Genomic DNA, 24,626 nt, shown 5'->3' on the forward strand with positions numbered 1-24,626 from the left:
CAGGAACAGGAGGAAGAGATCTTGTGGAAGAATCGTGCCAGAGCATGATCTGTCATCCAGTCTTGAAAGTATGATGTAAGTACTGTTGGAAATCATCTGAGGTGGATTGAGGGATGATTGGATATTTGTTGTTATGGAGTCATTGGGTCATAAGAGTTGTACGTCATGGAAACAGGCTCTGTGGTCCTGGTAAAATCTTCATCAATCTTTTCTGCACCCTTTCTAACTTAATGACTTCCTTCCCATATCTAGCTGACCAGAGGTGCACATAGCACTGCACACAGATTTCAAGTTTGGTCTCACCAACATCATATACTGCTGTAACATGACATCCCAACACATGGTTTTGATACCCTCTCCAATGAGGGCAAGTGTGTCAAGTTCCTTATTCTCCACTCAGCCAAACTGCGTCTCCATTTTCAGATGACTATAGTATGTAGCTCTTCCCTTTAGTTACCTCTGTTTTACAACACTTACAGTACCAGGGCCTTAACTTTTAATGTAATTCCTGCTCTGGAATCATTTGTCAAAGTGCAGCTTTGTCTGCCTTAATCTGGAACATTTGTTGATTTGGTCTTTATTCCCTTGTATGCTTACTTCACTGCCAATTTTCATGTTGTCAGTAAACTTGTGTACAGTGTTAACAACATTGTCATTCAGATTGTTAATATAAATGAAAGACAACAGGAAACCCAGCCCTGATCCTTTAGCTTACAGGCCTTCTATGACTACACCCTGCCTACTTCCACCAAGCCAATTTTTGTTCATCCAGTTGGCTAGCTCATCCTGGATTTCACATCATCTAACCTTGCAGACCAACCTGTTCTGCTGAAATGTGTTAAAATACTTACTAATATCCACGTAGATCATCTCTACTGCCCTATCCTCATCAATTCTCTTCAAAAAACCTGTTTTGCTTGCATAAAGCCATGCTGACTATTCCTAATCAGTCCTTGCCTTTCTACATACGGCTTGATCCTATCCCTTAGAATCCACCCCTCAGACTTTCCCACCATTTATGATAACCTCTCCCGCTTCTGCTTTCCCAGCTCCCCTCTAGCTTTTATTGGATAAAGACCAAAAATTAGTTGCATCCAGTGTTCCAGTACTGCACCCATGGCTAAGGAAAGCATGAATATCTCTGCCAGGGCCCTTGATGGTGTCCTTCAACCTGTTCAGTCTCTGGGGATTTGTCTGTCTTAATATGCTTTAAAACAGCCAGCACCTCCTGTTTTTGTAATGTAGATATGCTCCAAATCATCACTAAGCATATCTCTTAATTCCTTAGTTTCCAGGATCTTCTCCACACTGAATAGAGATTAGAAACATTTATCATTTAAGAACGCACCCATCTCGTCTGGCTCCACATACAGATGACCACAGTGATCATCACAGGTACTTGTCTCCTGACTAACTGTATTGCTATTATTATACTTGCAGAACCTGTCAATATTTTTCTTCAGCCCTGTCTGCCGGAGCTAGCTCATGTTTACTTTGTGCATTTCTGATTTACCACTCAAGGGATGCTCTACAAGGGATTTCCTTGTTTGCAGGTGCCCCTACATATTACCTATGTCCTTGTTTTTGCTGACCTGAACCTCGATTTATATTGAGAAGCAGGTTTTCCCAATCCTGCTGGTCTTGCTTTTCATACTAACAGCAACCTGCTGTCTAACCTCTAGCCACCTCAGCTTCAAAAGCCAGTCAGTTTCTAGTGATTCTTCATGCTGCAACCTGCCTGTCAATGAACATTTGTAGGTTCATGTCCGATGCTTTCAAAATTTACCTTGCACTAATGTGGAGTTTTATCTTGTGGGTCAGTCAAAGGTCATAAAAAAGTACACCACAAGAACAGGCCATTTGACCCATCTTGTCCCTGCTGAACCATTTAAACTGCCTTGTCCCATTGACCTGCTCTTGGACCAATGCCCTCCATACCCTCCCCCCATCCATGTACCTATCCAGACTTAAACATTGAAATAGAAATTGTATCCACAATTTGCGCTGACAGCTCAGTTTCACACTCTCACCACACTCTGACTGAAGGAGTTTCCACTCATGTTCCCCTTAAACATATTGCTTTTTTTCCTTAACCCATGACCTCTCGTTGTAGCCTCACGCAACCTCTATGGAAAAAGCCGGCTATGATATACCCAGTAAATACCCCTCATAACTTTGTATGCCTCTATCAAATTTTCCCCTCAATCTTCTACGTTTTAAGTGATAAAGATCCAACCTATTCAAATTTCCTTATAACTCAGGTTCTCCAGTCCCAGCAACACCCTTGTAATTTTCTCCATATTCTTTCAATCTTACTGCATCTTCCCTGTAGGTAGGTGACCAAAACTGCACACAATACTCCAAATTAGGCTCACCAACATCTTGTACAACTTCAACATAACATAGCAACTTCTGTACTCAATTTCGATCCATGAAGGCCAATGTATCAAAAGCTTTCTTTACGACTCTTCTCTCTGTGCTTCCACTTTCAATAACTGATTGGACTGTGTTCCCAGATCCCTTTGTTCTTCCGCTGTCCTCAGTGCTCTACCGCTCACTGTGTAAGACCTACCCTGGGTGGTCCTCCCAAAGTGCTTCACCTCACACTTTTTGCCTTAATTTCCATCTTCCATTTTTCAGCCCTTTTTCCCGGCTGGTCCAGATCCTGCTGCAAGCTTTGATTGTCTTACTTGCTATTCACTCCAGCTCCAATCTTGGTGTCATCCACAAATTTGCTGATCCAGTTAACCACATTATCAACCAGATCATTGATATAAATGGCAAACATCAATAGACCAAGCACCAATCCCTGCAGCACTCCACTAGTTACAGGCCTCCAGTCAGAGAGGCAACCATCACTACCACTCTCTGGTCTGTCACCCAAAGCCAGTTTAATCCAATTTACTACCTCATCTTGAATGACAATTGTCGGAACCTTCTTTGCAAACCTCCCATACGGGACCTTGCCAACTGCCTTCCTAAAGTCCATGTAGACAATATCTACTGCCTTGCTTTCATTAACTTTCCTGGTAACTGCCTCAATAAAATCTATATGATTAGTTCGACATGCTGACTATACCTAATCAGTCCTTGTTTATCCAAATACTCATGTCTGGTCCTTTATAATACCTTCCAATAACTTTCCCATTATGGATGCCAGGCTCACTGGCCTAAAATTTCCTCGTTTATTCTTGGAGCCTTTCTTTAACAACAGAGCAATATTAGCTATCCTCCAATTCTCCAGTACCTTGTCAGTTGCTAGGGATGATTTAAACATCTCTTCTAAGGGCTCTGCAATTTCTGCATTTGCCTCCCATAAAGAAGACTTTATCAAACCCTGGGGATTTGTGCACCCTAATTTGCCTCAAGACACCAAGCAAACAGCTCTTTCTCTGTTTTCTGTATAGGGTATATGATGATGCTCCTGCTGTACATCACTTCTATAGACTGTGTCCCTCTCCCAAGTAAATACAGATGCAAAAAATACAGTTAAGATCTCCCCATCTCTTTTTGCACGCATACGTTGATTACCATTCTGATCTTCCAGAGGACCAATTTTGTCTCTTGTTATCCTTTAGCTTTTAATATATCTGTAAAAACCCTTGGGATTCTTCTTCACCCTGTCTGCTAGAGCAACCTCGTATCTTCTTTTAGCTCTTCGATTTGGTTATGTAGTTCTTGTACACTTCTATACCCCAAGAAGAAGGTATTAAAGCTCTGTGCTTCTTTTTCAAAATAGAAATAACCAGTTCTCCTCCAACACCACCCTGCTCTGTCTGGCAGAACTGATCCTCGCCCACTATAATTTTTCCTTCGGCTCCTTTTGCTTTCTCCAGATTCAAGGGGTAGCAGTGGGCAGCCATATGGGCCACATCTATGCCTGCCTTTTTGTTGGCTATGTAGAACAGTCCATTTTGAAACCTTCCCCATGAATGCCCCTCAACTCTTCCTCTACTGCATTGATGACTGTGTTGCTGCTGCTTCATGCACCCACACTGAAGGTTATCAATTTCATCAACTTTGCCTCCAAATTCCACCCTGCCCTTGAATTCACTTGGTCCATTTCTGACACATTCCACCCCTTTCTTGATCTCTCCGTCTCCATCTCTGGAGACAAACTGTCCACTGACATCTTTTATGAGCTATAGATTCCCATGGTTGTCTTGACTACTACTTCCCTCCCTGTCTCCTGTCAGAATGCTATTCCCTTTTCTCATTTCCTTCGTCTCTATTGTATCAGCTCCAAGGATGCAGCTTTCCTTCCCAGGACATCAGAGATGTCCTGCTTCTTCAAAGACTGGTGTTTCCCTTCTTCCACTATATATGCTGCCCTCACCCACATGTCCATTTCCTGAAGTTCTGTGCTCGCCCCATCTTCCCACTGCATTAACAGTGATAGAGGTCCTCTTGTTCTTATCTACCACCCCATGAGCCTCCACATCCAACACATCATCCTCCACAACTTCTGCCATCTCCAAAGCTATTTTACCACCAAACAAATCTTCACATTCCACCCCCCCATTCTCTGCTTTCCGCAGGGATCGCTTCCTCCGTGATTCCATTGTCTATTCGACCCTCCCCACTGATCTCCCTCCTAACTCTTATTGCTGAAATCAGCTACACCTGCCCATACCCATCCTTCCTCACCTCCATCCAGGGCCCCAAACAGTCACTCCAGGTGAGGCAACACTTCACCTGTGAATCTGCTGGGGTTGTCTATAGGGTCCGGTGCTCCCGATGTGTCCTCCTCTACAATGGTGAGACCAGTTGTAAACTGGGGGACAGCTTCTTTGAGCATCTCCTCTCCTTCCACCAAAAGTGGAACTTTCTGATGGCCAAACATTTTAATTTCCATTCCAACATATTGATCTTTGGCCTCCTCTTATGCCAAGATGGTGGAGGAGCAACACCTTGTACTCCATCTGTAGTCTCCATCCTGATGGCATGAATATCAATTTCTCTTTCGGCAAAAAATGTCTCCCTCCCCCTCCCTTCTTGTTCTATTCCCCACTGTGACCTCTTACCTATTCTCACCTGCCTATCAATTCCCCCATGGGTCCTCTCCTTCCCTTTCTCCTATGGTCAACTCTCCTCTCCTATCAGATTCCTTCCTCTCCAGCCCTTTACCTTTCCTAACCACCTGGTTTCACCTGTCGGCTTCTAGGTTTTTCTCCTTCCACTCCCCCCCATCATTATATTTTATCATCTTCCCCCTTCCTTTCCAATCCTGAAGAAGGGTCTTGGCCCAAAATGTCAACTATTTATTCACTTCCATAGATCCTGCCTGACCTGCTGTGTTCCTCCAGCATTTTGTGTGTGTTTCTTTGTTCTAATTTTTTTTTCTAAATCCCCCGGACTGTTGGGGGGCCTATAATTTAGCCCCATTACTTGTTCATGCTGGCCAGTGCTGTGGTAGCATTCGCACTGGACTTCGAAGAGATGGTCCCGGGTTCAAACCCGGCCGGCTCCTTGCACGCTTCCTATCCGTGCTAGGTTGAGCATTGAGCTAGCAACTTGGCCTTGTAAAAAAGAAAAAGACAAAAGGTGCTAAAGAAATGACAAAGTGCCACTAAGTTTGAAAAGGAACAACAATGTGGTCATACCTTTCTTATTCCTCATAATGCCTGACTAGATGAGTTCTCCAGTCTGGCCTGACTGAGCAGTGCTGTGACATTTTCCCTGATTAATAAAGCCACCTCTTCCCCTTTAATCCCTCCTGTGCTATTGCATCTAAAAAATGGAACCTCAGAATACTGAGCTGGTAGTCCTGCCCCTCCTGCAACCAAGTCTCAGTAGTGCTACAATATCATAATTCCATGTGTTGATCCATGTCCTGAGCTCATCTGTCTTTCATACGATACTTCTTGCATTGAAATATATGCAGCTCAGGACAGTAGAGCACCAGACTCAACATTCTGATTCCTGACTTTAAGGTGTTAACAACATCTGCCTCCACAACCTCTCCACTATTTGTTCTGGCACTCTGGTTCCAATCTCCTGCAACTCAAGTTTAACCCCCTCTCCCTGCAGAACTTGCAAACCTTTCTAGGAGGATATTTAGTCACTTAGTAGAGTGAAATATTTAAGGGGAACCTGAGAACGTGGTCTGGATGATGGGTGGGGGAGTCGTTAATGATGGATGCTTCTTTCCTTCGAAGGTGCTCCATATAAGTGTGTTCCGTGATAGGAAGGATTTTACCCGTGAAGGACTAGCATGTATCAATTACTTTCTGTAGGCTTCCCTGTTCAAAGGCATTGGTGTTTCTATACCAGGCTGTGATGCACCAGTCAATATTCCTCTCCACCACACATGTAAAGAAGTTTGTCAAAGTTTTAGATGACATGCCAAATCTTTGCAAACCTATAGGAAAGTAGAAACACTGCCATACTACCTTTGTAATGGCACATATTTGTCAGATCCAGGATAGATCCTCTGAAATGACCATGAATTTAAAGTTTCTGACCTTCTCCAACTCTGATCCATCAATAAGTATTGGCTAATGGTTTCCCCCTTGTAGTCAATAATCAGCTCTTTAGTCTTGCAGACTTAGTGGGCTGATTGATATAATTCTTCTCCTGTGTCTCATGGTGTTATGGTCTCAGTCATTGCAGGGTCTCAAGCAATCCCATTCCCACACCTATTTCCCTTTCATATATTCTCCTGACAACCTGCTGTCAGGGAAACTTCACATCAGTAGTGGGGTCAGAACAGGAGAACATAGAATGAATGGTGTTGGCATAAAATATCAACAGCTTATTGTGACTTCTGGTTTAAGACCATAAGCCACAGGAGCAGAATTAGGCTATTTGGCCCTTTGAGTCTGTTCCACTATTTCATCATGGCTGATCCATTCTTCCCCTCAGCCCCAATTTCCTGCCGCCTTCTGCTTTTTCCTTCATGCCCTAACCAATCAAGAATCTATCAATCTCTGCATTAAATATACATAAAGAGTTGGGCTCCACAGGTGCCTGTGGCAAAGAATTCTCACAGATTCACCACTCTCTGGCTAAAGAAATTCCTCCTCATTTCCTTTCTAAAAGGATGTACCTCTCTTCTGAGGCTGTTTCCTCGGGTCTTTGACTCTCCCTCCATAGGAAACATCATACTCACTCTATCAAGGCCTTTCACCATTTGATAGGGTTCAATGAAGTCACCTCTCATTCTTCTGAATTCTAGTGATACAGGCCCAGAGCCATCAAACGCGCTTCATATGACAAGCCGTTCAAACCTGGAATGATTGTGAATTTCCTTTGAACCCTCTCTGGTTTCAGCACATCCTTTCTAAGATAAGGGTCCTAAAATTGCTCACAATACTGCACGTGAGGGTTCTCTAGTGCTTTATAAATTCTCATCATTATATCCTTGTTTTTACAATATATTCTGTTCCTCTTGAAATGAATGCTAACATTACATTTGCCGCCTTCACCACAGACCCAACCTGAGGAGTTCCCAACGATCAATAAATCTGAACCCCTGCTCCTCAGCTACGCATTCACCTGCCAAATCATTCTATTCTTACCCCACTGGCATGTGACACAGGCAGCAATCCAGAGATTACCACCCTGGAGGCCCTCAGCTTTTCTCAGCTTTTTACCTAGCTCCCTAAAATCTGTCTTCAGGACCTTCTCACCTTGTCTACCTATGCACCAACGCTTCTGGCTGCTCACCGTCATCCTTGAGAATGCCATGGTCCTGATCCAAGACATGCTGATCCTGGCACCAGGGAGGCAGTGTACCATTCAGATGTCTATTGTACCCGCAGAACCTTGTCTCTGTTCCTCTGACAAAGGAATCTCCTATCGACACGGCAGTCCTCTTCACCTCTCCGCTCTTCTGAGTGACAGCACCAGACTCAATGCCAGAGACCTGGTCGCTGTTGCTCCCCCTCCATAGAATCTGAAGTCCTGTACTTATTGAGAGGAATGGCCACACGTATACTCTACAATGGTTGTGCATTTCCCTTCCTCCTGGCAGGCACATAGTTATCTGTCTCCTGCAACCTAGGGATGGCTACCTCCCAGTAGCTCTTGTCTGTCACCACCTCATTCTCCCATATGCGTTGAAAGTCATGGAGGTGTAGCTCCATTTCCTTAATGCGCTCTCGGATGCTGCAGCTCTGTGCGTCTGGTGCAGATGTGTTTATCTGGGAGAATGAAAGTCTGCCAGACTTCCCACATGCCACACAGAGTACAAAACTCGTCTCTCTGTCTTCTCAAACGTCTTCCTGTCCAAGAAGCTGTCAGGTCTCTCCAAGAAGACTGGAAGAAGCTGCAGAAGATCGTGAACATGGCGCAGCACATCACACAAATCAATCTTCCATCCTTGGACTCACTTTACACTGCAAGCTGTCAGAGTAGTGCTGCCAGGATAATCAAGGACACCCAGCCAACACGCTTTTCATCCCATTTCACTCCAGGAGAAGGCTCAGGAGCTTGAAGACTCGTACGGCCAGATTTGGGAACAGCTTCTTTCCAACTGTGATAAGACTGCTGAACGGATCCTGACCCAGATCTGGGCCGTACCCTCCAAATATCCGGACCTGCCTCTCGTTTTTTTTGCACTAACTTACTTTCTATTTTCTATTTATGATTTATAATTTAAATTTTTGATATTTACTATCAATTTGTACTCCAGGGAGCAGGAAGCGCCGAATCAAATATCACTGTGATGATTGTACGTTCCAGTATCAATTGTTTGGCGACAATAAAGTAACGTAAACACTGTCCCAGGAGCCATTCTCACTAATCTACAGATGAGTTCTGAAACAAATAAGGACCAAGAGAGGGTGACTTTCAAGACGATGTTCCTCACCCAAACCTGATCTCACCTAAACCTGATGAGACAAAGCCCCTCTAGACACTGACACATTCCAAAAGAATGACTGCTGCACTTGCCCTTGAATTGTTCTTATTGGCTCTTTCCAATAAATCCCTCTTGCTGATTGATCGCTTCTGAATTCAGAAACTGCCGTGAAACTCCGCTTTTGAAATCTCAAACGCCCTCCTGATTAAAAGGTAGCTCTTTTTACGCAGGCTTGATGTGAATTGTCCAACTTAGAGATTAATGCTGTCAATATAGCGCCAAAATAGCCCTACTCCAAAAAAATTGCAAAAAAAGTTTTATCGTCATTTCTTGTACTTTCCGTGTACTTTCAGAGATACGGAAGAACATATCAAAAGTTGGACAGAAAGGGAGCATGGGAAAGTAAAAAAATCTGATGTTAAAAAATAGCCGCCAATGAAAAGAATCGGACCCATACCTATCTTATTTTGCTATACAGGTATGCATCGCTTAACGTCTACAATGCATTGTGTGAAATCAGACGTTATGTGATTTGGACTTCGTGCAAACGCTATATTATATAATTTTTTTAATACTTTATTTTCAAAATTTTCAAAAAGAAAATGAAATCATTAAGAACATATCAGCTCAGACATGTATAAAAATGAAATAAGCAAAAAAAAAAAGAGACGTAACATTAGAGGGATGCCTATTGTACAAAGTGCTCAAAAATACCAAACATTAAATCTCAAATGAGGGCCGTGAGAAATCAGCTGGGGGGAAATTGCTCATCCGCCCCCGGCCTGGTCCAGGTAGACAAGAAATGGATCCCAGATAGATGAAAATTTTTTAATTGAATTGCTCCTCAAGAACCTAAGTTTCTCCATCTGTATGACTGAGATCATATCAGCCATCCGTCTCCGAAAGGAAGGGGGAGAAGGTGATTTCCATTTCCTCAAGATGTCTTTTGGCAACAATCATCCCCAGCATCAGAGACTGTTGTATGGCTGCAGGGAAACAAATAGATTGCGAGCAGCCAAATATAGCGAGACCAGCTTCCAAGGGGAAGGATCTTTTATAGGCCTTTGAGTACCAGTCGAATGTTTTGGACCAAAACCTAGTCAGTAATGGGCAAAACCAAAAGGTGTGTGACAACGTGGCTTCTGTCCCTTGGCATCTATCACACATTGGCGAGACAGAAGGGTAAATCCTGTGCAATCTAAGTTTAGAGTAATGGAGACGGTGGACAACTTTAAACTGGATCAGTTGGTGCATGCTGTTAACAGAGCAAGGTGGGCACATGGCCAAGTGGTTAAGGCTTTGGACTAGCTACCTGAAGGTCGTGAGTTTGAGCCCCAGCCGAGGCAACGTGTTGTGTCCTTGATCACTTAATCACACATTGCTCTACGACGACACTGGTGCCAAGCTGTAGGGTCCTAATGCCCTTCCCTTGGACAACGTTGGTGTCATGGAGAGGGAAGACTTGCAGCATGGGCAACTGCTGATCTTCTATACAACCTTGCCCAGGCCTGCGCCCTGGAGAGTGAAGACTTTCCAGGTGAATATCCATGGTCTCGCAAGACTAACGGATGCCTTTACTTTATCATGGACAAACACTCATCCCAGGCAGCTTCAGATAATTCAATGCCCAACTCCTCTCTCCAGGCGTCTCTAATCTTCATAGTAAATGCTACAGTGCAATTATCAAACAAACGTACAAACTTAGAAACAAGATGCCTGGAGTCAGCAGGGTTCTTTAAAATATCAAAAAACATATGTTTCCCTGGAAGGATTTCAAAATTACAAATCTTAGATTGAATGTAGTGTCTAATTTGTGAGTAACGAAAAAAAGTGCGAATGAGGCAGCTCAGATTTCTCTTTCAGCAGACTGTCCCTCTACGTACAGGTCTTCAATACAAACTAGACCCTTCTCCCTCCAAGCATGGTAGGTTTTATCTGACCATGAGGGTGGAAAGGAGTGATTGAAACAGATTGGTGTTTGTACAGAGGTCTCTGGTAAATTCAGAATGCTCCTAATCTGATTTAGAATTCTGATGAAATTTTTCAAAACAAAACTCAAACTTTTTGAAGTCCCAGGCTTCTCTAACTTAGAGAACAGCATGGCTGGCAAGGAGGAATTGACAACAGAGTTAGTCTCCATACACAGCCACAAGGAAGCCCCAGGGGCTAGGTTATCCGGAGCCCCCTGTTGCCAAAACATTAAAGCCCTAGCATTGACAGCCAATAATAGTGTCTAAATACAGGTAATCCCAGCCCTTTGTAAATGAATTTTTGAAATCCTTTGGTTCTTATAATTCCAGATATAAGACAATATTATGGAGTCCAATTCTTTAAAGAAAGCTGATGTAAGAAAAATGGGGAGATTTTGACAAAGATAGAGAAACCTAGGAAGGGAAACCATTTTAATTAAATTTATACGACCAATCATGGACAGGTAGGGTTTTCCAACTTTCTATATTCTGTTTAAGTTTTGAAATAAACTCCGTGAGTTTAGTTTGAATATTAATTTAGGATCTTTGGGGATTGTCAAGCCAAGATAAGTAAAATGATCTTTAACTACTTTCAACGGGACACTTTCCAAAAAACCCCGTGTGTAGTCATTGGAGAGGGGCACAGAGTCACTTTTTCTCCAGTTGATTGAGTATCCTGATAGTCTGCCAAAAGAAGTGATAAAATTTAGAAGAAGGGGGACTGACTTTTCTGAGTTTTGTAAGTAGAGTATCACATCGTCAGCGTATAAACTTGTAAGTGTTTCATTCCTCCCACTTTCAAACCCAGAATATTTGGGTGACATCTTATTTTTAAGGCAAGGGGCTCTACTGCGACGGCAAAAAGGGCCGGTAAGAGAGGGCACCCCTGCTGGACTGAACAGTGTAGGGGAATCAGAGTTGACTTGTCACCATTAGTTATAATAGAACACATTGGGCTAGTGTTGATCAGTTTTACCCAAGATACAAATGACTCCCCAAGCCCAAACCTATACAGTGATTCAAACCTGTAAGGCCACTCAATCTGGTCAAAAGCCTTCTGTGCATCAAGGGACAAAATTGCTGCCCCATTAGCTTTCCCATGATCAGCATATATGGTATTAAGGAGGCATCTGACGCTGGAAAAAGAGAACCTACCCGGGACAAATCCTGTCAGATCAGGATGAATGATAGATGACAAATACTTATCTTAGTCGGTTAGCCAGCATTTTAGTAATTACCTTTCTATTGAAATTCTGAAGTGCAATGGGCCTATAGCTGGCTAGGTCTGTTTCCTCTTTACCTTTCTTTAAAATGAGGGAAATGTTAGCCTTGTATAATGTTCTAGGCAAGGCTTTATCTCTCTCAGAGCAAGATATCATTCTGAGGAGAAGTGGGGCAAGGATATCACAAAATTTCTTATAAAATTCACAGCCAAATCCATCCGGCCCAGCAACCTTGCCGGATGGAAATAACTTAATGGCAGAATTTATTTCTTCCAATGTGAAGTCAGAATCTAAGTCCTCCCTAGCAGCGTCACTAAGTTTCAGCATTACAAAAGAATCAAAGAAGTCATTCAAATCAGATTGAGTGGCATTGCATTTAGAGGTGCAGAGTTCGCTGTAAAATTCTTTAAAACAGTCATTTATCCCCTTGGGGTTAGTTAGCAGGGTACCCGCCCTTGATCTAATGCAATGAATTGACCTTAAGGCCTAGGCACACCTGAGCTGCCGCGCCAGGAGCCCCTCAGGCTTCTCCCCCATTTTGAAATGCTTTTATCTTAATTTTAACAGGAGGTTATTTATTTGACTACCCAAGATACAATTGTACTCCTACTTAAACTTCATTATTTTATTATAATCTTCAGAGGATTTCGAAGCCTGGTATGTCACTTCGAGGGTTGGGAGAGTATTCTTAATCTCTAATAATCGCCCTTCTCTCTCCCTCTTAGCATCAGATTCACATGAAATTATATACCCACGAATTACAACTTTTAATGTCTCCCAGAGTGTGGAATCTTGACACCTCCGCCATTATCGTTAATTTTTATAAAATCTTTTAATCTGGTGGTGCTATATTCTATAAATTTCTTATCGACGAGTAGGGAGGGGTTAAAATGCCAGGAATAGATTTGTTTGGAAAGGGAGAGATTTAGGGACATTGTCAAGGGGCTATGGTCAGAAATTAAACTATCATGATATTTTGTATTGGTAACACGAGATATTAAATGAGAATCAACCAAAAAAATAGTCTATTCTACTATAAGATTTGTGTACATGAGAATAATAAGAATAGTCCTTTGTCGGTGGGATGTTGAACTTGCCAAATATCTACTAAATTCCTAGATCTAATCAAGTTATTTAGGACCTGCACTGACACGAGATTTGAGGGTGGGCAGGAGGGCAATCTATCTAAATATGGATCCAGGTAGCAATTCAAGTCACTGCCGATTATTATATTTAAGTACTGGCATCCGGAAGTAAATCAAAAACTTTCTTAAAAAAATTTGGCTTGTCTGTGTTTGGACCATAAATATTATGGAAGGTTAGTGGAAACGAATTAATATTGCCAGAGATCATACACCTGCCAAGAGGATCTGTAGTCATGGAGGTGAGTTGAAATGGAATATTTTTCCTAAAGAGGATAGCCACACCATGGGCATGAGAAGTAAATGGTGACTGGTAAACCTGCGATATCCAGCTAGATCTCAATCTGCGTTGCTCAGTTACTTTGATATGGGTTTCCTGTAGAAAAATCACATCTGCAGGTAGAGATTTGAGATATTTAAAAAGTAACATTCCATGAGACTATTGTAATATCTTTACCCCCCAGCTGCGTTCTACCGCAAGAGCTCTGCATAGGAGAATAAAAAAGAGATTATTAGAGTTGAGCACAAACATAGTGAACAATGCAAAATAACTGGCAGCCTCATAAGAATACAACATCCACCAAAAAAACTTGTCTGAGCTATAAACAGGAACAACACACACTCTAACTCAACCCCCTTCGTGTCGCCCTAAACCAGACACACAGTTCCCCATTTCCATCCCAAGTGGAGCTGCTGGGCAGGTAACTAACATCACACAATTATCACAAACCCCCTCTCCGAGAAAATTTGTAACACAAATTGTATAATACTGTTAAACAGATGCTATTAGGGCTGGGGAGAGCTATCCAATGTCCTCACCTGAAGCTGAATATTCATGACACCAACTCAAATTTAACCTTTATAATAACAAAAATACTTAGAACATTCCCTGCAAATAAATCCCAGTGTGGCATACAGCATTTCAAAACTACATATAACAAGCAAGTCCCTCCCCTTATCCCAACATGGAAATCGGCACAAATATAAGCTGAATAAACAGCGTCAATATATCTACTCCCTTTGAGTGCATTATTCCGTTCCAAGAATTGTGCTGCTTCTATTGTGTCGTCATATTCTTTAGGCGCTCTTCCATCTTGATGATAAATATAGAGCCTAGCCGGATATCGCAGCGTGTGCTTGATTCCTGCATCATGCAGAGTTTGCAGTACATCACGAAAGGCACAACGTTGAGTCATCACCTCTTTAGTATAGTCCGGGAAGATCAGGAACTTATTTCCCTTGTACTCCATGGGTTGTAATCTGCTGCGGCGCAGGATCAGCTCTTTCACTTGAAAGTGATGAATATGTGCCAAGATGGTGCGCAATTTAGCGCCGGCAGCCGGCTTTGGCTGGAGAGAGCGATGCGTGCGATCGACTTTAACTGAATACAGGAAATGCTCTTCCCCGAGCAAATTGGGAATCAGTCTGGAAACAAATTCAGTAGGTTTACCATCCTCCTCACCCTCTTGTATCCTTACAATCTTAATACAGGTGTCCCCCGCTTTTCGAACGTTCACTTTATGAAACCTCACTGTTACGAAAGACCTACATTAGTGCCCTGTTTTCGCTAACAGAAGGTGTTTTCACTGTTATGAAAAAGATCAACGCGCGATAAAAGGCAGCGCACACCCCGAGCAGCTGTTCTCCCCCTGGATTCGGAACGGCATTCTCGCCGGCATTGCTTAAACAGGTTGCATTGAGCAGCCGTTAGCAAGATGAGGTCTAAGGTGTCGGAAAAGCCTGAAAGAGCTTGTAAGGGTGTTAGACTTAGCGTAAAACTAAACATAATTAAGTGTTTTGATTGTGGTGAACGAAGTAAGGACAACGTGAATTTGGCTTGTGGAAGCTGACGAAGATGATGTTGAAGAGGTTATGGCATCCCATGACCAAGAACTGATAGATGAAGAGCTGATGCAATTGGAAGAGGAAAGGATAACAATCAAAACCAAATTCATTAGTGAAATGAACGTGAAGCAACTGCGTGAGATTTTTGCTGCAATGATAAAGTACGACTTTAATTTTGAAAGGGTACGTAGGTTTAGGGGATATTTGCAGGATGGTTTGAGTGCTTACAAAGAATTGTATGATAGAAAAATGCGCGAGGCTCAGCAGTCAAGCAAGCCTTCCACATCAGCCACAGCAGACGACGAACCTCAACCTTCGACATCAAGGTGGGCAGTCATAGGAGAAGATGAGCTGCCTGCTCTAACGGAGACAGACGACGATGAGATGACACCCCAGTGTCCCACCACCCCAACCCCCAGGCCGCGGACAGATACCGATTCGCGAAGAATGCAGCGGTAGCTGGGAGGCACACAGCACATCTTTAAGAAAAAAGCCAAAATAAACATGCTAATTAATTAGGTGCAATTGGCAATCGCCTCTGATCTGGGCCAACAATTACATGTCGGGTGGTACCTAATTAATTAGCATGTTTATTTCGGCTCTTTTCTTAAAAATGTGCTGGGTGCTTCCTGACTACCGCTTGACCCCTGCGTGCTTCGCGGCAATGTATCCGTCGGTGGCCCGGAGGGTGGGGGCCACTGCATCACCCCAACCTGCGACGACTCAGCCTAACACACCATCATCAGTGTGCTCGGCGCTGTCCCGATTCCGGTAAGTGACACTACACTGTACATACATTATTTCTACTTTATATTGGCTGTGTATTTTTATGTGTTAATTGGTACGATTTGGCAGCTTCATAGCTTGAAGGTTACTGTAGAGAGTGTTTCTGCCGAGAGCGCTTGCGTGAGATTTTCTGCTGAGAGCGCTTGCGTGAGATTTTCGTTACAGAGAACGGTGCCGGTAATGATTGTGGATAAGTATTTCTACTTTACATAGGCTGTGTATTTATCATATCATTCCTGCTTTTACTATATGTTACTGTTATTTTAAGTTTTACGTGTTATTTGGCATGAATTGGTAGGTTATTTTTGGGTCTGCGAACGCTCACAAAATCTTCCCATATAAATAAGTGGTAATTGCTTCTTCGCTTTACGACATTTCGGCTTTCGAACCGTTTCATAGGAACGCTCTACCTTCGGATGGCGGGGGAAACCTGTATTAGGTCTCCGGGAACGAGCCCCTAAGTCATGCACTTTAGCTTTAAGCTGGCTATTTTGTCTTATTAGCTCTGAGTACTTAGCTTCAAGCTCTTGCACGCGTGCTTCAAGCTCACTGGTGGTTAGTTCTTGATTAGCCACACGGGCTTGTACGTCAGCCTGGGAGGCCACAAGCGCCTCAAACTTGGTCTCAAAATCATCAAAGCAGTCGTTAATGCCGCGCAGAACTGACTCAGAAATCTCCTGACCTAATTCCTTGCACATGGCGTAAGTTTTATCCGGCAGTATCTCAGACGTGGAGAAGTTCTTTACAGATACGTTGTTAGCACTAAATTCGGTAGTTTGGCACTCGGTGGTCTTGACTTTATTTGCCTTCGGCATTGTCAAACTTTTCCAGACACTTAGTTTAGACGTACACTGTTGACCTATGAATAAAACACGGGATAATAGTAATTTTATCGAGGCGTCGGAGAGGAGCGCCGACCAAACACGTCTAATCCGTACACATGCACACTGTTGCCCCCACCATATTAAATGCTTAATAAACCTATATGGAGTACTGTAGTGTATCTGTATTGACTAAATAGCCAAGAACTTACACTAAAACTGTATAGTGTACACTATGATACATACATCAACACTCACAGATGTACTACTAACTTTCATATTATGCAGCGAAAAATGTTGCTTGAAGCGCTTGAACCACCCAGAGCTAGCACTAAACTCGATATCATAGTCTGGTCCTGCTTTTTCTTTAAGCATTTCAAACAAGCTCCATGCCTTAGCAGTGATTGTCAGCATGCTGAGAGGGATTCTCTTTTGTGTTTGGTCCTCAATCTATATCATTAGCACTGGTTTTCCACCTTCACATTGTTTAATAATGTTCTGTTCCACTTCCAAATCAATATTTTTCCTTTGCCTCTTGCTGCTGCTATCACTCGGAGTGGTCTTGCTGCATTTGGAAGCCATGATGCACTTTACGGTAATATTTTCTAAAGAAAATTAAAGAGAGAGATAACACTACTACACTCAAGAGACGCACAATATACGAGATTGGTTACGTCTGCTATGTCATGTTCTCCGATCGGGACTACGGACATATATGCGATTGGACGTTGTCCAATTAGACGTTAAGCAGCGCACACCTGTATTTCACTCTTTCTAACAATAGTAGTGCCATAATTGTGGTATAAAAGGTGAATGGGAATATCTGCAGGGTGTGTTTTATCGCCAGAACTATGAAATAATAGTTCATGCTGATGGATCAGTGTTTTACACATCAGATTGTTGCTAAAATCATGGAGGATAACCGTGGTTTTCAAGACCAAGTGGAGGAACTTGAGAGACTGTACACACTGATGGAGACGGGCGCAAGTGACTTAGAGTCGTCGTTGAAATCAGATTGCATTCGCAGGATTGACAAAACTGTAACTCTCAAAAAGGATGAACTGGTAGGGACCTCCAAATCCAGCACACTGTGGGTCAACTACCAGTACATGGTAGGGATTGCTAGGGCACTTGTTGCAGCCGATCAAATGGGGTCATGGGAGATGCATCTCAGCTTGCTTGCCAATATTCGCGGCCACTGGCCATCCGAATTATCTGAAGTCGGCTCGTCTCTATCTCCAGAAGGTGCATGCATTAGAGGATGACAACCCTGAGGTTCATCAGAAGTTCCAGTCTGGGTTCCATATAATCAGACGCAACAGCCAATACTGGGCTGGCCTTGGCTCTGATCTTGTGATAGAACAGACACTAATGCACGCACTAATAAGCCAAGGGGGCCTAACACAAGGAAGTGGGATGTCAGAGCACCAGAGAGCAGTTTGAACTATGTCTTCCACTGTGTTATCCAATTACAACCTGGCCATGCAAGAACTGACTGTAAATAGTTACACAGCAGGTGAGAAGTTGTCCAACTCCAGAGTGAGTAGAGATGAGACTTGCCTTGAAAAAGTCGCAGCAAAACTGGACTGTTTCACGCCATTTTCGGATGATAAATCATTGCGCAACATCACAGGGATTTATGCAAATGAGGATGTCAATGTACATGACCTGTTCGCAATAGGAAATGCCATAGTTAGGAAGATGGACGGACACTCTGTTTTCTTGTGTTCGCACAAAAGGAGTTCGAAGGTGAAGACACTAGCATCCAGCAGGGCAGTCAAAGTTGCTGAAGACCGTACTATAGATCCAGCGTTGTTATTCCAGAGGTTCCTAGTTGTGTCACAGAAAGGTGATCTTCGGCTAGATGAAGTGATGAACTATGAACTCTGTCTATATCTGATGTCTTTGTTTGAAGCAAAGAACATCTTGCGCCAGCCGGATAAACCACAACTGGCAGAAGTGAGAAAGAACTATGTCACCTCCAAATCGGACAATGCTGACACACAGTCAGATTGACAGATCACTATGTTCTAGATGGGGGATCACTTCTGCACTGCTTAAAATGGACGGAGGGGTGCACCTACAGTTCAATTACAGATGACTACGCCTCACTCACTGTCAAACACTATGCCAAAGCCACTGTAATGTTTGATGGTTATAGGGTTGGGCCAAGCATAAAGGACTGTACTCATCAGCGTCGAAGTAGAAATTTGAATGCGAACAAGGTGAACATTACAGGGGCGACAAAATTTGTTGAAAGAAAGGACTTCTTGTCGAATGAGGCAAACAAGCAGGTAATTATCCAGCTCATCATGGAACGTTTGCGACAGGGAGGCTGCAAAGTGATTCATACTCAGAGAAGCAGCTTGTAATGATCTATTTTTTTTTTTTCCATGCCTTTACCAGATGCGACTCAACATCCAGAGTATTTGAGATCAGAAAGAAGTCGGGGTTCTGTTCACCAAAGTAAAGTCAGGATGTTGTGGAAACCAATGGCTGTAGGGCAATGGTGGCGTTGTTCAATGGAAATCAGAACAACTCCCTGGCATCTATCAGATACAATATTCTCTGCAAGAAAGCTGCGAGAGCTAAGACTTTCATCACGCCTGAAAGACTGCCACCAACCACCTCGGCCTGTAAATTTCACTCCTTGCAGACTTACTACCAGGTTATGGAGTGGATGGGCTGTACTGATGAAATGGAGCCGTCATAGTGGGGATGGAGGGTAGAAGAGGAAAAACTCGTTGCAGTGATGACAGACAAAAGGCCTTCTCCAGAGGTACTTATTCAGATGATTCACTGCAACTGTTCGGGAGGGTCGAATACGCTAAAGTGTACCTGTAGAAAGCATGGGCTGGAATGCACCAGTGCATGTGGGCATTGCCAAGATGGCAACTGTGGCAATATGACAAATGAGCCCGTGATAGAAGAGGATGATGAACAAGACTGCATCTGAGAAGCCATAAGGTAGCATATTATGTGTCATGATGTCAGTAGTTAATACCAGCGTTGTCCCTTGATTACGTCATTGATGTCATGATGTCAGTTCAAATGCAACTTTCATTCCAGGAACTACTGTTATTTGAAAAACACTGGTGAAAAGAGCATTCCTTAAAACATAGGGTTTTAAAAAACTTTATATTTAAGGTAATTCTCCTCTTGTTTGTATATATGCTCTTTTTAAATCAATAAAAAGATTATTGAAGGAAGAAGAAAAAACTTGCAATTTGATGGTTATCAGTCAGATTTTTGACGTTTTCTGCTGGCGGCCACCTTGTTTTCTGTTGTCATTTTTGGAAACTTTCACGTGTGTCAAAATTGTCCGCCTTTTGATATGTTGTTCTCCACATCAAATAGTACAATAGAAGATCATAAAACGTTTCTTTGCAATTTTTTTGGTGTTATGTGGTGTATTGACAAGCCTAGATGGTGCTACTGACATTGGCTGTACTTCATAAGCAAGAAATACAACAAAATAATTTATTAATAGCACTTTGTGTGTGGTATATTGTCACCACAAACAATGAGGAGGTGAGTGAAGGCGAGGCTGATTTGTGGGTTGAGTCGTGCGGGCGTGATACAAAGTTGGAGTGTTTGAGGAGAAGTTGTCAGACTGAGGTCAAGGCATGTTGAAAATGTAAATGCGTTTGGAGTGAGAGAATCAGAGAGGGGTCGGTGCAGAGGAGTTTCGCAGCCCGTCCACCTAAACCGGGAGCGAGGTTGGATTGATCTAAGTGCTCAGCTGATTTGGAAAGGTCGAGTTCGGCCTCCGGCTGGCTGGTGGGGTACAGGTACAGAGAGATCTCTACGGCAGGGCCCTTGTCCTAGTGTGGGGGACGACCCCATGTTTAGACAAATGAAACGCTGGCCCAGATAGACTGAAAAGGCAGGCGTTGGGACCAGAGGCGAGGATCGGGCTGATTCCATTCCCTCTTCTGCGACATGTACTGTTCTCTCCATGGTGCTAAGTCTTGAGACTGCTCCAACTGCAGCGAGCTTCGTGTCTGTGGGCTTTGCGGTGATTTGCCCCGCTGTGTGATGAACTGAGACTGAAGCTATGGGTCTAATCTGGCTGTTCCGGGCTCCGTGTCGATGGACTCAGTGTGATTCTGAACGCTGTCGCTTGTTCTTATTATTTGCAGGATTTATGTTTTTTTTCTCTCTCTCTCTCTATAGGCATTGAGTGTTAGACTCTTTTTAAAATTGGGTTCTTTCGAGTTTCTTGTTTTGTGGTTGCCTGTAAGCAGACAAATCCCAAGGTTGTATAATTTATCATCATCATCAGGTGCCGTGCCCAGTTTGAGCTTTGACTGCCATGGCCCACGCACTCCTGTTTCGGGTCAAGTGGATCAATTTATTGGTATTCATTTCCAGTTCTCTGGCTGCTGTCTCCGTCGTTATTTGTCTTTGTCTTCCTCTTGCTTTCTTTCCTTCAATCTTTCCCATAATTACTGTGCATTTTAACTCCTCTTTCCTAATCACATGTCCAATGAAGTTACGTTGCCTTTTTATGATCTCATACATTATTTCTCTTTTTGTGTTTGCTCTGTTCATGACTTCCTCGTTAGATATTCACTTCGTCCATGATATTCTTTGCATCCTCCTCAAAAACCACATCTCTGCTGATTCAATTCATTCCCTTATGTTACTAGATATTGTCCAGCATTCTGAGCCATATAACATAACTGGATAAACGTAACATTTCAGCACTCTGAGGCGGGTTGTCATGCCTCGTTTAGTATTTGTCAGTGTACTCTTCATTCTCGTGAAGGTGTCTTTTGCCATACCTAGTCTTCTTTTGATGTCGTAAGTTGCACCTGCCATCTGATGTCACCCAGCTTCCTAAGTAGCAAAAGTTCTGTACTTGTTTTATGTCTTCCGCTTTTATTCTCAGCCTGCCGATAGGATTCTCCTTCTTTTCGGATATCACCATACATTCTGTCTTTTTGCAATTGATAGATAGACCCATTTTTGCACTTCCTTCAACAACAATTATATCAAGCAACACACATCAAAGTTGCTGGTGAACGCAGCAGGCCAGGCAGCATCTCTAGGAAGAGGTACAGTCGATGTTTCGGGCCGAGACATCGACTGTACCTGTTCCTAGAGATGCTGCCTGGCCTGCTGCGTTCACCAGAAACTTTGATGATGTGTGTTGTGTGAATTTCCAGCATCTGCAGAATTCCTCATGTTTGCGAACAATTATATCAATCAAGTTTTGTAGTTCTTCCTCTGTACTTGCAATTAACACAGTGTCATCTGCATATCTGAAATTATTGATGTTTTCACCACCAACTTTGATTCCAAAGATGCTTCTTATTTTTTGCGATATTGTTTCACTGTACACATTAAATAAATCAGGGGAGAAAACACACCCTTGTCTAATGCCTCTCTTGATTTTCATAAACTGACTCACTTCTCCATCTATTCTTACAGCGGCCGTTTGTTCCCAGTACAGATCTCTGACTAGGCGGAGGTCTTTCAAATGTAAAACTATAGTATAATTTATAGATACATGAATAATGAATGTACTATGAGATTTATTCCTCTCTATAAAGGGGCAGTGGAAGTGAACAATCGCATCTCTACCATTCCCAAGGTCACACAGACCCAGGGTTACCATGAAAACCAGTGACTCCTTTAAGCCTCTTCACTTCGTTGTAACACAGCCAATGACCAAGGCTTTTACTAAATACAGAGATGTTGAGGTGTGACCACTCGGGGACAGTTCAAACACTAACAGCACATGGCCATTGTGACACCAGTGGGACACATCACAATGAAATGCGTCATCACAACAGGATTTAAACTCTGGTCACCTGGAGACCAGAGGCAGATTAAAGATTTTTTGTTTGATAGAAAAATTCAAGTTCGGATTGGATCAGAATGATCAAAACAGTACATAGTGGAAAATGGCACACCTCAAGGTAGTGTGATTAGCCCGTTACTTTTCATCATTATGATCAATGATGTCTTCACAAAGGTACCAGTGGATATAGGTAGGTCACTGTTTGCGGATGATGGGGCCTTGTGGAAAAGAGGCAGGAACGTGGACCATATAATCAAGAAACTACAAGAAGCAATTGATGAAGTGGTGGAGTGGGGTTATGATTGGGGATGTAGATTTTCAGTAGATAAAACTCAAACTGTATTTTTTTTTTACCAGGAAAAGGGTTGAGGTAGGGAAGAAGTTAAGGATGTATGGGGTTGAATTAGAAAGGGTTGCATCATTTAAATTTCTGGGAGTTATATTTGATGCGCGATTAACATGGGCAGACCATATCAGGAAAGTTGAGGAGAAATGTAAAAAAATAATAAATGTGATGAGATGTTTGACTGGTAGGGAATGGGGAGCAAGTTGTTCAGCTTTGAAGAGAATGTATGTGGCTTTAGTGAGATCTGTGTTGGACTATGGAAATATAGAATATGGATCAGCAGCTAGGTCTCTTATAAGGAAACTGGATGTAATTCAGGCTCAGGCCTTGAGAGTGTGCAGTGGGGCTTTTAAAACGTCACCAGTGTCAGCCCTACAGGTAGAAATGGGAATAATACCTTTGGAACTAAGAAGGATGCAACTGATGGCAAACTACTGGGCTAACTTGCAGGGGCACAATGATTCTCACCCTACTAAAGGAGTGTTGCAGGAGTGCTGGGAAAATGGGAGGTTTCAGAGGGATGCCTTTAGTCGGGTAGGGAATGATATCGCGAAAGAATGTGGAGTGTTTGATCTGAGGATAAGTCCTTCAGTAGTTTATCCGGTTGTAGCTCCATGGAAGCTTGTATGGCCTGACATAGACTGGCATTTGTTAGAGGTAAAAAGGAAAGAAAGATATAAAACAGATTTGGTAAATGCATTTAACTGTCATGTGATGGAAGAGTATAGTGATTATACTCACATTTATACAGATGGTGCGAAGCAACCTGAAACAGGAGTGACAGGGTTTGGGGTGGTAATACCAGCAAAAGAAATTGGAATCAGCAGAAGAACATCTAATAAGTTAGGGGTGTTTACAGTGGAGATGCTGGCAGTGTTGGTTGCGTTGCAATGGGTGCAGAAAGCCAGACAAGCCAAAGCATTGATATGTTCAGATTCGTCCTCAGTTCTAGCAAGTTCAAGGTCTTTTCACACAAACAGTCGGCAAGATGTACTTTATGAAGTCCTTCAGTTAGTTACAAGAATTGCAAATCAGGGAGATCAGGTAAAATTTCTATGGGTTCCAGCACATGTAGGGGTGAAGGGGAATGAGAGGGTGGATGAGTTGGCAAAGAGGGCGTTAAAGAAAGAAAATGTGGAAATGCGCATTAGTATCAGTAAAGCAGAGGTTAAGCGTGTAATCTGGGAAAAAGTCAACCAAATGTGGCAAGAAAAATGGGACGGGGGGGGGGAAAGGGAGGCATTTATATCAAATACAAGAGAGTGTTGCAGGTACTAGGGTAGGTAATGGAAACAGAAGAGAGGAAACTGTGTGGACTAGGTTAAGGCTGGGGCATTGTGCATTAAACAAAACATTGAAAATGATAGGGAAACACCAGACAGGATTGTGTGAGGAATGTCAGGAAGAGGAGTCAGTAGAACATGTAGTTTTGTGTTGCAGGAAGTATGGGAGACAGAGAGAGATGATGAGAATTAAATTAAGGGAGTTGGGGGTGCAGGAATTCACATTAAAAGGGTTGCTGGGCATGGGTGAGAGAGCACAAGTCCAGGTATTTTTAGCGTTTTTAAGGGGTACAAGGGTTTTTTATAGGATATGACGGATAATCAGGAATAGGGTACTAGGATGGTCAAAGATGGGAGGGTGAAGTGTGTGTGTGTGTGTGTGTGTGCGCGCGTGCGCGATTGAGTGAAGGGATTTAGAATATATGTCTAGTGCACATTCCGGAGCAGAGGGTGGCGGTAATGCACCATTAAGCTGGATGCCAACCGCCGTAAAACAAGATACAGACAGACCAGAGGCAGATATAAGCAAGGGAGATATTCTGGATTCAGACATACCTGCATGGGTGTTCAACAGACAGAGGGTTAAAGTACAGAGTTC

Source organism: Mobula hypostoma, chromosome 2, assembly GCF_963921235.1.
Source record: "Mobula hypostoma chromosome 2, sMobHyp1.1, whole genome shotgun sequence".
NCBI classification, from domain to species: domain Eukaryota; kingdom Metazoa; phylum Chordata; class Chondrichthyes; order Myliobatiformes; family Myliobatidae; genus Mobula; species Mobula hypostoma.